This window comes from Hyaena hyaena, unplaced genomic scaffold, assembly GCF_003009895.1.
Source record: "Hyaena hyaena isolate Hyena2069 unplaced genomic scaffold, ASM300989v1 scaffold_732, whole genome shotgun sequence".
Lineage (NCBI taxonomy): Eukaryota > Metazoa > Chordata > Mammalia > Carnivora > Hyaenidae > Hyaena > Hyaena hyaena.
Window position 1 is genome coordinate 442,696 of NW_024081364.1, and position 16,032 is coordinate 458,727.

The 16,032-nt window shown below is 39.1% G+C and overlaps 1 pseudogene; it reads right to left on the reverse strand.

Moving 5' to 3' along the window:
* The window catches only part of LOC120220862, a 47,136-nt pseudogene that overhangs the window by 18,883 nt on the left and 12,221 nt on the right, over window positions 1-16,032 (reverse strand).

Consider the following 16,032-nt stretch of genomic DNA (forward strand, 5'->3'; position numbering starts at 1 on the left):
TCTGGGATTGCATTAGAATCACATCCTGAAAATTGGGTGCAGGTGAATCAACGTTTTTAAAATTTTGAAGGAAAATGGTTTTCAATAACCTCATCAAATAGGCATGAGAATATAGTAATTAATTGTGCAGGGTTTTTTTAGTTATACAATTTTTCTTGTTGGAGGATGTACTTTCAAAAAAAGGGATGAAAACCAAGAAAGAAGAAAATAAAAGTGCTAGAGTGGTTGCTTCTAGGGAGCAAAATGGAAAAAGTGGGAACAGGTAAAGACCTAGGGTTTGCTTTTGTTTATGTTTCAAATCAAATTTAACATTTATAGCTTTGTTTGTGACTATGAAAAAAATTGACTTTATATTTTTAAATATGTATTTACATACTTTGAGAGAGAGAGAGAGAGACTGAGAGAGGTAGAGAGAGAGAGAGAGACTGAGGGAGGTAGAGAGAGAGAGGGAGAGAGAGAGAGAGAGAGAGAGGGATGGGCACAGAGAGAGTGAGAGAGAGAATCCCAAGCAGGCTTCACCCTGTCAGCGCTGAGCCTGATGTGGGGCTCAAACCCATGAACCGTGAGATCGTGACCTGAGCCAAAACCAAGAGAGGGACACTCAACTGACTGAGCCACTTAGCGTCCCATTTACTTTAAAAGTTTAAACTAAACAAGGAGTTAACGAGAAAGGTCTCAAATAGAAAGGTCTAGAAACACAAATGGTAAATAGCCTCCAAAATTAAGTTATTTTTGCAGTGCAGAGATTCTACCAGAACTTAATTCACAAATATTAGCAGTCTCGAGAGCCTATGAGTATATACTGTCTTTCACTGAATCTGCTGTATCTACTTGTTGCTAAAAGAGCAGATTATCCCTATGCATACACTAAAATACACTAAAATAGTTAAGAGAATGGGATGACGAGAAAGACTGTCACAAGAACCATTAAAAATTCACTTTAGCTGTGAGGAAGGATTTAAGGGACACACGCATCCTTAGTATGAGGCCTTTGATGTAGTTGAATAAACCGGTAGCTGATGTGACCCAAGCCTATTTAACTGCCGCTTTACAATACAAGCAAATGTGCTGGGCTCCTCATTAGGAATGTGGGAAATTAAGTAACCTGTTTAACTTTCTCCTAAACCATATCAAAATGATCAAACAGAGGCATATTTTGAAATCTGTTTGTGAGCCATACCATTCATGTGCATTAAAGCAGCCAAGACTTCAATATCTGTGGTTTTGGTTTATTTTCAGGGTCTTTTCAACAATATTGTGACACTGCAAATGGAATATACAATCGACTGTGAATGTTTAACTCCAGAATTTATTTTACATCTTACAAAGTCTTATTATCAGATATCCCTGCTGATCTGCCAGCTTGAAAGTGTCTGGTTCCAGGGAACATATGTCAGAGTCGTTTGGATAGTATTTTAGCTCCCCCAAAAATGACACACATGGTACTTGTTCACCTTGCCTTTAAAAAAATTCTTTTTAATGTTTATTTTATTTTTGTGTGTAAGAGAGAGAGACACAGACCGAGCATGAGCAGGGAGGAGCAGAGAGAGAGAGGGAGACACAGAATCGGAAGCAGGCTCCAGGCTCTGAGCTGTCAGCACAGAGCCCGAAGCAGGGCTCGAACCATGAACCCTGTGATCATGACCTGAGCCAAATTCGGACACTTAATCGGCTGAACCACCCAGGCGCCCTGCACTTTGCCTTTTAGAAACACACTAACACAACCACAACACTTGCTGTAGCAATTTCCTTTCCCTCCGTTTACTTTTTCAAGGAGTGCACTTGTTAGTTCATTGCTTCTCTGTCAGACTGTCTCGTGAGTCCTCTCTATCGTTGGTTTCCTTGCCCTGTTCAAAGGACACCGTGGGCTCCAATCAGAAGAAACCTCCGTGACACCTGCAGAGACCCTGGGGATACCAGAGCCAAGTGCCATCCATACAGTCACGGATAATCCTCTTCCAAGCCAGACTGCATGCAGGGCACCAGGCTCAGCCTGATCGGAGAGGAATTAGCGAGTGTCTTTTGCTGTATGTGGCATGAACTGCATTCATGCACTGGGATCTGATTCGGATCACAGTCTTACACTTCACAGATGGGGGGGCTGAAGAAAAGCTGTAGGCGTAAAGAAGCTAACGGTTCCCAGTCTCCTAATCTTCATCAGTCGTTACTATTGTTCTGACAGGTTTTCTCAGGTTTGGGGCCTGCCTTCCATGCAGCATTCTGATTGCTCTTATAAAGGAAACTAGACAATGAAATAAATGTGTTTTCCCTCCACATAAGTCAGTTCATTTAAACTTATTTCAGGGTGTAGATCTAGACTTGATTTTATTGTATTTGGGACCTAATGTAGGACATTGGGTTAAGGTTGTCCTGTGTGGTTCTTAGAAGCTCCTCTAATTCACTGTCAGGCACATTTCCTTCACCCCTTCTCTCTCCACCACTGGACCTACGTGGAGAAACCCCCATAGATGTACCCAGCTCTTCACCTTTATTTTGCCTTCACCCCAACACATGAAGTTTGCTGAAGAAAGTCACACAACATGGCTGACTGGTTTAATTTTCAGGGGCACCTGGGTCGCCCAGTCGGTGGAGCGTTTGACTCTTGATTTTACCTCACCAGGATCCTGGGATCGAACCTCATGTTGGGCTCCACACTGAGCGTGGAGCCTGCCTAGGATTCTCTGCCTCTTCGTCTCTCCCTCTGCCCCTCCCCCACTCTCTCTCTCTCTCTCTCTCTCTCTCACACACACAAATCAAATCTCGAGCATGTACTCCCAAATTGGCACGCATCATTGTCAGGCAGTCTTGCTGCCTCTTCCTAGTGACACGGACTTCCCACTCTCTTGATCGACTGCTCCCTCTGACATTTCAGCAAAAACAACACTAAGAGAACCTACCTCCCTCACCTTCCCACAACCTAATTTATAAATTTGCCATCACACATATTCATAATCTTTTTATTTTCTCTATGGATACAGTGAAATAGAAGGGGGAGGGTTGCTACTTTTAAGTCCCATTCTGTTCTTGTGCTTCCAATTCCTTACCCTCTTGCCGTCGTTAGGATTTAATCTTCCCATTTCTCCTTCTCCATATCTGCAGTGCTCATCTCCTCTACATAACCATTCTCTTCAGGAAACCACATGGTTATAATTATCTCTCATCCATAAAACAAAGACAAACAAACAAAGAAGAAACAGTTGAAAACACACCTCTTTACTTGACGCCGTAACCTTTCTTTTTGCTCTTGACAGAACAAAATGTCTTACAAGTGTCGTCTATATTGACTGTTTATCTTCCCCTAATTTCTTCCACACTCATTGTTCCTTTGTTATCTAGCTTATAATTAAAAATGGAATAATTTGTTTAAAAAAGGAAATACTTTTAAAACTATGGGATTTTCCTCATGCCACATGACTAATCTGACACATTCAGAGAGTAAGGAAACTCTGAGGGGAACGGTCCCGCTCTCTGCTTGAGGGAACATCCTTTCCATTTTGGTTTATGGGCTGTTCACACGAAGCTTTTGTTAGTGTTACCAGTTACCCGGTCCAACAGATAGGAACGTGCACCCATCTCTCTTCTTTGCGTCATTCAATATCGTGGAGCGTTTTCTCTTAGAAACATTCTCTTGTCTCAGGCCTGTGACTCCACACTCCTCACTTGCTTGCAGTCTCATTGACTAGACCCCATCAGGGTTCGCTTCCCGTCATCTGCATGCCAAGCGCCTCGTACTAGGCATGTTTTATTGTCTATTTACTTTCTCCTTCAAATCTGTCACATAACTTTGAATACCACCTGCATGTGGATGACTCCCAGTTGTATGTCCCTGGCCCGAGTGGCTCCCCAGTGTCCTGGATCGTATGACTGGCTGCCTACCTGGTAAGTTCCACAGGATTGCTAACTAGGAGTCTGAGATGTACTGTGTCCAAAAGACAGCTCTTGCTCCCCTCCCCCAATCATTTCCTGCCACTCTCCACAGTCCCCATGTCATCTTCTCTCTCCATTTCCTAAGCCTGGTAAGTATGATCTTCATCTACACTGTTGTTCAAATTAAAAGCCTAGGAGAAGTATCTTTATCTTTAATGATATATGCTAAAATATCTATAGATATATTTATATGATGTCTAAGATTTGCTTCAAAATAATTAGAGCAAGGGCTATAAAAGAAACATTTGCTGTGAGTTGATAATTGTTCAAGTTGGATTATGGGTAGCATAAAATGCAGATTCTGATTAGGCCTGGGATGAGGTCCAAGATTCTGCAGTTCTAACAAGTTACTAGGTGATGAAAAGCAAAGACATGGAGGTCTTAAAGAAGACCATTGTGTCTTAAAGAACTCCTTCTCTTATTTGTGGTTATCCTTTATGCCATCATACTATTGCTTTTCTTAATGGGAATTTCAAGATACCCATTTTTGCTTATCCTTTATCTTTGTGACGTGTTTGCTTTTCCCACTGTAAAGGCACGTGTCTTATTTCTGCTGCCTATCTGTACGTCCCAGACCTAGTTCAGTGCATAGAGAGTAAGTGCTTAGTAAATATATATAACAGAATAGTTCAGAGGGTAATCTGCGACAACAATAACAGATGCATCATAGATGTACAGCAGATTCACAGTTCATGAAACTACCAAAAAAAAAAAAAAAAACCTGAAAAAAGTACTCTTGGTTGTGAGACTACAAATTATTGATGATTTGGATCTTACTTCCAAATTTCACCTTTCTAAAAGCACCTCAAACTCATTCTAATTTGCAAGCAGTGTTAATAACCACTGCCTTATGGTGATGATGATGATGGTGATGATGAATATGATGATGGTGATATCAGTAACCACTATCCACTACCTAGTAGCTACTTTTGCTTGAAAATATTCCATGTGTTTTACATTTTAACTTATTTAACATTTAAAAGAATCCCTTGAAACAGATAATGCTATCTTTATTGTACAGGGGAGAAAATTGAGGCACAGGAATGGCATATAACTTTCACCCAACTGTATATCATGAAGCCCGTATTTAAACCAAGGTAGTGTGATTCTAGGCTCTCAACAACTAACTGACTTATGATGACAGACATATCACAAACAATTGTATAATTTTGTTTCGTGTTATTTTTAAAATATCACTCAGCCAAGTGATATGGAACCCAAGATTCAAATATGGCCAATGAAGGAATAAACTTTTTCAGAGGAAAGGAATCCCATGTAAATGTTCCAAAAGCAATCCTTTTAGGGAAATCAAGAAAGCAGAGGGAAGTGGGATTTGCAAGTGTCAAGAGAACGAATTTGCAATAGATCAAGCATCACTGTGTTTAGCTTCAACAAACTGAGGCACTCCTCTTCCAGTAGGAGGCAGTTGTCTGGGAGGAGGGCTTAATCTTAACTTGGACCAGTCAACTGGTTATTTGATGTGAGTGCTTGAGAAGCCAGTTTGGTGCAGGTGTGGGAGGGAGGGTCTCAGTGAGGGAAGTGCAGAACAGACCTTGGGTTTCCAATTTTTATTCTTGCCTTACCGGTGCCCTCAGAATGTCCTTGAGGCCAAATTCGAATTCCAGAGATAAGGTTGAGAGGTTAATCTTCAGAAGGTAGGGAGTTCACCTTGAATTGGAGATGAGACCCAAAAAATACTTTACTTTGTGATCTTAGGCTGTCTGACTGATAGCAACTTCTCTTCTCCATTCTCAGTCCCTGCAGTGGATTTCAGCAGAATCAGAGGAGGTTGTTTTGAGTTGCTATAAGAAGGTGGGAAAAAGGCTTCCATTTTCACTCCTGCATTTGAAAAAGAACCAATACTGATGTGAGTCTCTTTGTGGATATTACATCCTCACCAAAGAGGCCACTTCTGCCCCCTTCCACTTTGCTTGACATGTAGATTAATGATAAAACTTCTGAAGATCATTCCAGATCCTTTTGTAGAATCTTGGAACAATAATTTGGGTCAAATCCTCAGATTTTTGCATACATTTCAAAAATACAAAGCAGAGTCAGCCTTGTAACAGGGGAAACACTTTCATAATAAGCTTCTTCTTCTTTTTTTTTTTTTTTTTTTGGTGCCTTTCAAATTTAGCTAAGCATTTGTTTCCTCCTGAATAATCAACACTTAGAGAGCCTGAAGTTATAAATGTAAGCTGTTTTAAATTATGAACAGGCTTTTTGCAATTCTTTATTCTAGAACAAGAAAGTGCATTTATTTTCTCTTTTCAGGTAACTTAAAAACAGCTGAACTTGTTGAACTTAATGTGTTTTCTGAGAATGCTGACTTCCTGAATGAGAATAAAAACTATTAAATTTCTGCTTAGAAAATGTTGGGACTAATCAGTCTTATAATGATTTTGCTTTTTAACTGTGCATACCCTGTATGCTGCAAAAAAAACCAAAACCAAAACAAACAAGCCAAAAAAAAACCACTCAATTTGCCTATAGTGACCGTAAAAGGTAATGATACAGTGCATTTAATTACTGTTTAGTAGTGCTTTTTATTTGAGCATTTCGCAGTATTAGTAAAAGTGTTATATCTCCGATTTCTGTGAAGGACTTAAATAAAAGTGAGGTAAATGCAGATTTGTTAAACAGGAATGTCAGAACTAAGAGAAGTAGTTTTCTTGCTCAAAGCAATTGAAGTCTTCTCTAGAAGAGTGAAGATGAGCACAATTACCATTGAAAGCATCTCTGGTTTTGCCTCTTTGGCTTTCTCAGCCCAGTTACCAAAGATTTTTTTTTAAAAGCCTGACCATCCTGACAATTGTTCTTGTAGTTAACCATTACAAAAAAATGGCTGGTGTCTTAAACGTATCAAAATATTTTCTAAAGAACGTTTCAGGTAGTTGTTTTGCATTTTCCATTATTCTGCCATATCTGTCATGGTGGCAAACAGAACCCACATCATTCTCTATTTGCACTGTTTTTTAATGCATTTATACACAAGGGATTATAATTTTCAAAGAAAAAGACTTAATGCATTCTGTTTCCTGCTGTCCGTTCCTTTATATATAGGTTCCTTTCACAGTGGCTCTGGACTTGGCCATGTGATATGCCTTGGCCAATGGAACATCAGCAAACATGGTACAAGCAGAGATTTGATGAGGGTTTGCATATTGGGCTGTGCTCTTACATCATTGCCCTATGATTGCTATGCAAAGAATGTCAAATCGTAGCAGATTTTGTTCAAAAATTTGAGGACAAAAACGTTTGAGGTAAAGAAGGCCCTCATTGACATAGCGCTATAAAAGTTGTGATTGCAATCAAAAAGACATTAGCTTATTTTTGAATACGATAAGATGCCTAATTTGGGACCCTGACTGCCTCACCTACTTGATATATGATCTTCGGGAAGTCACTTAAACTTTCTGTGTCTAAGTCTTCATTTATGATATAATAATATTAGTACCTACCTCCGGTCTTTGAGGAAATGAATGGGTTAATATTTTATAATCTTTAGAATAGTACATGGTGCTAGTAATGTTGTATATGTATACTTGTCAAATAAATAAACAAGGATCAGACATGAGGGATTTATGACGTCAAGCTCCTTGCAAAAGTTCAAGGACCTAGGTCAGTGAAGGAGTTAGGCCCCGGAAAACAGAGCGAAAGATAAAGGTTTACAGGAATAATTTTTTTTCAGGAGGGGAGAAGAAATCTCAGGGTCAGAAGTAAAGGACCAGCCATAATCTCTGAGGTCATGAGTTCGAGCCCCACATCAGGCTCTGTGCTGACAGCTCAGAGCCTGGAGCCTGCTTCAGGTTCTGTGTCTCCCTCTCTCTCTGCCCCTGCCCTGCTCGCGCTCACTCTGTCTCTCTTTCTCAAAAATGAATAAACATTAATTTTCTTTAAAAAAAAAATAAGTAGAGGACCAGAAAAAATCAAACAAAGTTGGAGGGAATCCACACACCAAGAGTGGTTTCTCCTGCTGGTCCACAGACCTTGACCCTGACTCAGCGATACAGACCATGCCTCAGACCTTTCTGCCACACGGAAAATGTCAGAGGAGAATTTATCCACTGGCTCTCCTTCTTCATTGATCAGAGTTTGACCCCAGGATGATAACTTCCTTGGAACTTGCATGTGTTCATAAAGGAGGGTGGCCGGGTTCCTCTCTGTGGCCTTTGCCAGGGGAGACTCATCACCGATCAAGAGATTTTCTGGAAACTAATGGAAAGCGTTGGCAGGGTACACTTGTTGGAAGCTTATTGACAAATCAGGGCATGGAATAAAAGACTGAGAAAATTCAAAGCAGAGGCCAAGAGGAGGTACTTGGGAACAGGTGGGTGTCACAGACTTCCAGTGGTATGTGGCCCTTAAGTTGCAGAGTGAGGTTCAATCGATGAGAAGAAAAAGGAAGAATGGTACCTAGGAAGAGGAGGTGCCAGCCTCCTTTGGAGAAACAAAAGGGATGCAGAGACATGGCATGAGAAAGGAACAATGTAAGGGAGTAGTTTTGTGGGGAAATCACCCACCTTTTGAATGCTTTCCCAACCATTTCATGTATACCTATTTTTTGACTGAGAAGTTTGCTTAAAGACAAGGTAGAAATTTCTGATTTTTTTTTTGTTTTTGTTTTTGAAAATTATGTTAGTGTTCATTAGGCTACACCAATCCTATTATCAATAAAATTGCATAATTACTCTCCAGGGTACATATAATTGCTTTCCAGGTAGCTTCATCTAGCAATTTAACAAATATAATAGATAAATAACATTTAAAGATTTTGAAACCAACCTAGCTGTGGAATTGCACAGTACTCTGTAAACAGAATAATTCATCTAATAAACCTGGGGTAGCAATCCAATTTTCATATCAAGTTCTGCTTAAATACGTAAAGCTAACACTTCTCATTAGTACAGCAAACTACAGTTAGATGTCTTCAGGATTACTGTGCTATGAGTTATGATGACCCTAGAAATACACATTCTACAGACAGAGTCAGAGGAAAACATTTTGAAGCATTTGTGCCTAGGCATAGATGAAGAATTTGGAACAACTGTATAAAATCTTTGCAGTTTCTCTCTCAACATAAGATAGGATTTTCTTTTTGGTTTACAAATACCATTTGCCCCTTCGCTGGTAATTTCCCCCCCAAATCTATTTGATTCTTTAGAATCCCACCATAGCTAAAATGCCATCTGGTTTAGCTAGTGTTTCCCATGAAGTCATCCTTTTTTTATTGTCATGGAAACAAAAGAGCTTGGGTGCGAAGTAGTTCAGGTTGTAGGAGAAGTGGATCTGCTGTATTCTGGAATTTAAAAATCATATACTACACAAGCATGTAAATTTTGAGGATGGCATCAGTAGCTGACAGAGATTGATTAATTTGGGGTAGCTTTGAGTTGCTAAACTGTGTTCATCCAATAAATTTTTTTTTTAAAATTTTTTTAATGTTTTTTATTTATTTCTAGGAGAGAGAGAGAGAGAGAGTGTGAGCAGGGGAGGGTCAGAGAGAGAGGGAGTCACAGACTGAAACAGGCTCCAGGCTCCGAGCTGGCAGTCAGCACAGAGCCCGATGCGGGGCTCGAACCCACGAACCGCGAGATCGTGACCTAAGCGAAAGTCGGACGCTTAACCGACTAAGCCACCCAGGCGCCCCTCATCCAATAAATTTTAATTCTGTTAATCAGAAACTGTAAACTAGACTTGTGAAGTTCTTGAGCATTAGTTTTTCAACGAAGGTTCACATACATCATTTAAGAAGAAGATGGCACATTGAAAAGATCATTAAAGTAGAAATCGTGTGGGTCGCTTTTTTTTTTAACGTTTATTTATTGTTGAGAGACAGAGAGACACAGAGTGTTGCAGGGGAGATGCTGAGAGAGGGGGAGACACAGAATCTGAAGCAGGCTCCAGGCTCTGAGCTGTCAGCACAGAGCCCGATGTGGGGCTGGAACTCACAGATCGTGAGATCGTGACTTGAGCTGAAGTCAGACGGTTAACCGACCGAACCACACAGGTGCCCCAGGGCTGGCTTTTTTAATAGGGTAGAATCATGCTGAGGGTTCGTAACACACACACACACACACACACACACACACACACACACACACCTTTTGGGGGTGATGGATATATGTTTATTATATTGATTGTGCCAGTGGTGGCATGGGTGTATGTATATGAACACACATCAAATTGTATATTGTAAATTGTAGAATGATGACTTGTATTGTATGTCAATTGTACCATAGTAAAGTTGTTAAAAAATTTGAATTACATGATCTAAGTACCCCATACTTTCTAAAGTGTAGGATATTTTTTGATGAAGATTAATTCTTGAGTATGACATAAACTGGTCATAAATGAAGAGTTGGACTTATTCTATCAAATTTGTAGTTTTAAACTTCACTTTATTATAAATTTCCCATTGCTTAGTGGTAAGAATTTAAATTGGCATGCTACGTCTTGCTTCTTTTTCTTTCTTTTTACAAATTCCATTGCCTTTGATAAATTCTGACCTTAGACCTTCTGGGTTAAATCTCATATAGCATTTGGGGAATTAGCTGTGTTTTCTTTATGTTAAATTTCATGTGTTATGGAGCTTCTGGGAAGAACAATTTCTAGAGTCATTATCCATGGCTTCTGTTATCTGTTAGCCTCAGCAAGATTTTTGGTTGCATTGAAAGTATCAATGGATTCGTTGTTTCTTTTTCTCAAAGAATGGACAGACTCAGTTTCTAGCCCGTTTGTTGGTCGTAATGGAGAGCAGCATTGATTTCATAGAAGGCTTTGGCTTGCTCTCAAAAGGCTTGCACAGATGGGCCAAAGCAGACTCTGAGCATCCAAAATCTCCTGCTGGAAAAGGAACAAACAAGGAATTTCTGAAATTCATTGAACTTCTATAATGAAAATATCCAAGGAAATACATCAGGCATGGGGGCGGGGGGGGAGGGGGCAGAGAACAAAAAGAAACAATGCCAGTATGCTGTCTGAAGTTCATGGTGTGCTCTTTTTCTCGGAATAATTAGCAAAGTTAAAGCCATTCTCTATCACTCTTATTGTGAGAACTATCACTGTACAAAAATTATTTCTGCTTATTGAAATATAAAGCTCAATGGAGCATAAGACTCCCAGCTTGAAACATTTAATCAAGCAGGGAAGATACCAGCAGGTCATGAAACCAGAGGCATAAACCAAGCTGAAGGGATATAGTGCTTTTCCCCTTTTCTAGACATCAGGGACAATAAATACGAAGAAATGGAGTTGTAAGTGTGGTGTATTAAATAATTTCTTCGCATTTCAGTTTGGGCTACTTTTCCCCCATGGGTGTTAAATGCACTCAGTCGTTGAAACTTTGAGCAGGAAACAAGAGGTCTTATTCCTTGTGTTCTTTCGAATCAGCTGTCATTGGACACTCCTACCTACATAAATTCATTTCCTTTCAGTTTCTTTATTATTAAACAAACTGCTGCTGGAGACAGATAGCCGACTTGAATGGTAAAAAGTGACACATATATTCATTCCTCAGGCAAACCACATAGTTGGGCTACAGTGATTAGATTAACCCAGGAACTGCTCAAAAGCAAGGTCAGTGCCTTTCAACCTTTAGGTTGCTTCCTCTGAAAGTTCCCCGATGCTTCATTGTGTCCAGCTCTTGTCAGTGTCCTCACAGACAAAATTTTCCCTCCCCTACTATAATGACGTCATACTCTAATAGTTTGTTTACTTGCCTGATTGGCCATAATAATAATCACTGGAGGCAGGAGATGTGTTTATTTGGTTCACTGCATTATCTGTACAGTTTGGGACAAGCCAGGATCAGAGCTGGCCTTCAGTACACTTGGTGAGTTTGTTTCTGTAGTCTCTGGATCAAAGCCTGTAAGTGGAAGTTGTTCAGTATATGCTCGTTAAACTGAACTCAACTCCAGTTTCCTTGGGACTATGAATGTTATGCCTTTAGGTTCCCTTAAATCCCTTTTTCCATTTCCATTCCATTCTTCCATTTCTCAGCTTCCTTCTAGCTCTAAAAATCCGTAGTTCTTTCAATTTCAATTATTCATAATTTCTGTTGCCTCTAATCTTGATGTTCTTGCAGAACTAGCAAAAGTCCTGAGGGCCTTGCCTTGGGATCAGACTTCTTTCCCTACCTTATTTCTGTCTGTAGAGAGTTAGGTGTTTGGGTAGTGCTGCCGCAGCAAATGATCTTGGTCTTAACTTGGTTTTAAAACTAATAACTAAGAAAAAACAAGGAAACAGATAGGTCACTAAGGTTATATATATGAATGTTTGTTTATAAACAGAGAATTCATTCATAGCATATATCACGGTCAAATACAGCCATTTCAGTATATGAAAATTAAAAGACAGTTTAAGGGTAAGCCTAGTATTCTGTTTTCTAGCTTTAAATGGGTGCAATTTATTTGGACTGCTTCACTTAAAATTGGGGATGCTCTTCATTTTCTGATTTCTAGCCAGCTAAGAGCCAAAAGGGTAGGAGCTCTAGTAGTTACTGAATCCTGGGGGTTTCAGAATAGCCTAGGTGTTTTGTTTGTTTTGTCATATAAAAGTTAAAGTAGTTTTCTCTCTGTTGCAAAAAAATTCTTTTCTAAAACACTTGCAACAATGGGCTTTTTCTTTTCTTTCCTTCCTTCCTTCCTTCCTCCCTCCCTCCCTCCCTCCCTCCCTCCCTCCTTTCTTTCTTTCTTTCTTTCTTTCTTTCTTTCTTTCTTTCTTTCTTTCTTTCTTTCTTTCTTTCTTTCTTAACTCTGCTTCTTTGGATGAAATCTCTGTAGTAAGCTGTCACTTTATTTTAGCTACTTAAGAGAGACCAAAAAAACAAACCACTTTCCAAGGAGTAAATGAACTATTGTATCTTTACTGAAATTTTATTTGTATCAACATATGACATAGAGGTAGTTTAAAAATCAGATAGTATTCATATTAATAAATGGAATAGTCATATTAGTGTTTCTCAGTATATTTAAATTTATATATTACCTCCTGCCCAACATTCTGTTCCCATACACATCCATCTCTCCTGTGCCCCCTTTATACCATCATAGAATATGTCAAAAGCTTTGGTTAAATCAGTTTTCAGTGCTCACAGTATTTTAATTATATAGCTATTACTGTTTCAAGTTGAACCACATAGCATACTATAATTTTATGTTTTTTCTTTTTATAACTTCTTGCTTTCTCTGGTGTTAATAATCGCCTCATTTTCACATTTGCTTTATTTTTTTCTGTATCGTTTGTTCTTTTCCAAAATTTCCAACAGAACTATAAAATCCTTTTGCAAGTGGTCAAATTCATGATGTGTGTAACCATATAGGTTATTTTCTTTTTGAATTAGTATGCCCTTCAAATGTCATGTGCTTGTCCCCTGCAGTGAGGGCTGCTAGGTTGGGTTTGGGAGAGCAGGAAGGCCAGACCCACGTCCTTGTTTGTCTTCCAAGAACTCACCATTTGGAGGATGAATGCCCTTAAGGTAGAGAACCAGGAAAACCTGACTCCACCCTCCGAAGCACTTCTAAGCCATCATTCACCCTTTGCTCTTTAGGAAAACAGAAATCGAAGGGAGCGTTCCTTACATTCTAAATCACCAGCCCTTGATCATTGAGAAAGAGGAGGAGTGAGTACCCTCCATGTGATTTTCTCACTTTCTTGTAGTGAAGTTTCTGGGACTTTGGGGCTTCCCTGATCTAATTCCCAGGACATCTGAATGAAAGGTCATAGTCACAGCAGATCTATTCTCTCCAAAACAATTAGGAGGACATGACTGGACAAGATTCTCATTCTCCCACAGCCTGGGCAGCTGTCTCCTGCCCCAGGTGGCTCATGAAACGAGCTTAGAACAGCAGCAAGTTTTCACCACGTGTTTGTGTCTGGTTTTAATCTTTTATTTCTTCTCTGGCTCCTCTGGGTAGGTGGACCTTGGAAGAGGATGCCAGTATTCCTGATAATGTATCATTTTGGTAGGACAAATGATCGGATTTTTGAGGTAATCTGTGTTCTTCTTGGCATCTTCCTTCTTGAAGACAAGACTTCTGAAGATGTATGCAGTGTATTAACAAATACACCAGCTGGTTGCAGGCATATTGCACAATTGATAAGACTTCACTTCTCCATCAGGCTGTGAGCTTTCTTTTCTTTGTACTTATATGAGATCCCCTGTGTCTTGGCATATGTGTCCAGTTCTTTCATTTCTTGCCGTGGTGGAGTACCTCCTCAAGCTTCTTGAGAAAGAGTATCTGGGGGACAGTTTTTCAGACTTGTCTGTCAATAATGCCTTCAGTTTAGCTGTACTCTCAGTTAATTTGACTAATTAGATGTCTAGGCGGGATATACTTTTCCCTCGGAATACTAAAGCCATTTTATAGTCTTCTACCATCTTATTTAAAAAAAAGTTAATGTTTATTTTTGAGAGAGAGAGAGACAGACAGACAGAGAGGGAGACACAGTCTTAAGCAGGCTCCAGGCTCTGAGCTGTCAGCACAGAGCCCGATGCGAGGCTCGAACCCATGAACCACGAGATCATGACCTGAGTTGAAGCCAGATGATTAGCTGACAGTCACCCAGGCGCCCCATTCTACCATCTTATTTTTGACATGACCTATTCACTTTGATTTCTGATTCTGTTATGTTTCTAGTGTGTGTGTGTGTTTCTGAGTTTTCTGAAAGCTTCCAGTATCTTCTGTTGATCTGTGGGTTTTAAAATTATGTGATTGTATATGTTGGTATGGCTTCCTTTAGTCTGTTGTTGAAAAGAGACACAGAGACACATATTTCAGCAAGGAAAGAAGTTACCTAGAGTTCAGGGGAGTCAGACTTCAGATGAATTGTCTTGCCAAACAGAAAAAAAGAAAGACATATTTTAAAAGACAAAACAAAACAAACAACAATAATAACAAAAACTGTTAAATATCCAGATTACTAGGTTAAATTCATCTGTCCATGGTGAAAATGCAGCCACTTTCTCACATGATTATCATATTCACAGAGAGCCTTAATTTCAGACATCAGTATAGCAAAACTTGAGCATAACGTTATTTTTATTAGGGCTCAGGTTTGGGAAATATTCAAGAACCATTTAGGATAACCCTATTACTTTAGGTTTATCTCAGTGTACAAAATGGTATGTGTGTGTGTGTGTGTGTGTGTGTGTGTTTCTGACTATGGAATGTCATTGGAAGTGAGGCTAAGTGTCTGTTTTTGCTTTGATTCAAAAACAGTTGATGTTTTTCAGTTCTAGTAAATGTTTTTGAATTATTTTTTTCATTCCAATATCGTGCTCATTATCTTTTTTTTCTTTTCCTATATAACATCATCCTTTTAATTCTCTCTTCTAGAGTTCCTGAATCAATCTTCCACTATTATCTTCTCTGTCCTATTTTCTATCTGTGTCTTTCTCCTTTCCTTTCTGGAGATATTCCTCAGATTTCTTATCTGCTTCCTCTTGACTTTTTATTTTTAATTTTAAATGTTATCATTTTCTGTTTAGCATAAGAATATTTTCTTATTTGTTCTTTCTATTTATAGAGTGTTTAATTTTCATGGATGTAATGCCTTTCAATCTCTATGACACTATTAAAGGCCTTAATATTTAATGATCTTTGCATTTTCTTCTGTGCTTTTTTTTTTTTTTTCTGTTTTGGTCCCTGTCTTTCATATTATAAACCTTCATTTTCTATTGATTTTTCATTTAGGTTAGCTGTAAGTATAATGCATAAGAAATTAGGCTGCCACGTTAACGGAGTGATCAAACAGCGTCACCAGTAATGGACTGTCCTGAGAGCACCCAATCCTCTGTGAGACCCAGTGGAGACTGCAAGGTGTCGCTGTGTGACCGAGATCTTACACTGAGGAAACAATCAGACACGTGCAGATTTCAGCCAAGTCTACAAACAAGTGGCCAGACACTTCAAACATGTGTCAGTTATGAAATTAAAATATATATATCACAACATATATATATAATATTACATATATATTTTTTTATATAACATATATATATATATAAAAGACTGAGCCAGTTCTAGAATTAAGAAGACATGACGAGTTAATGTAATGCACACTTTTTAATTGCTCCTAGAAAACTATGGGGTGTGGAATGAT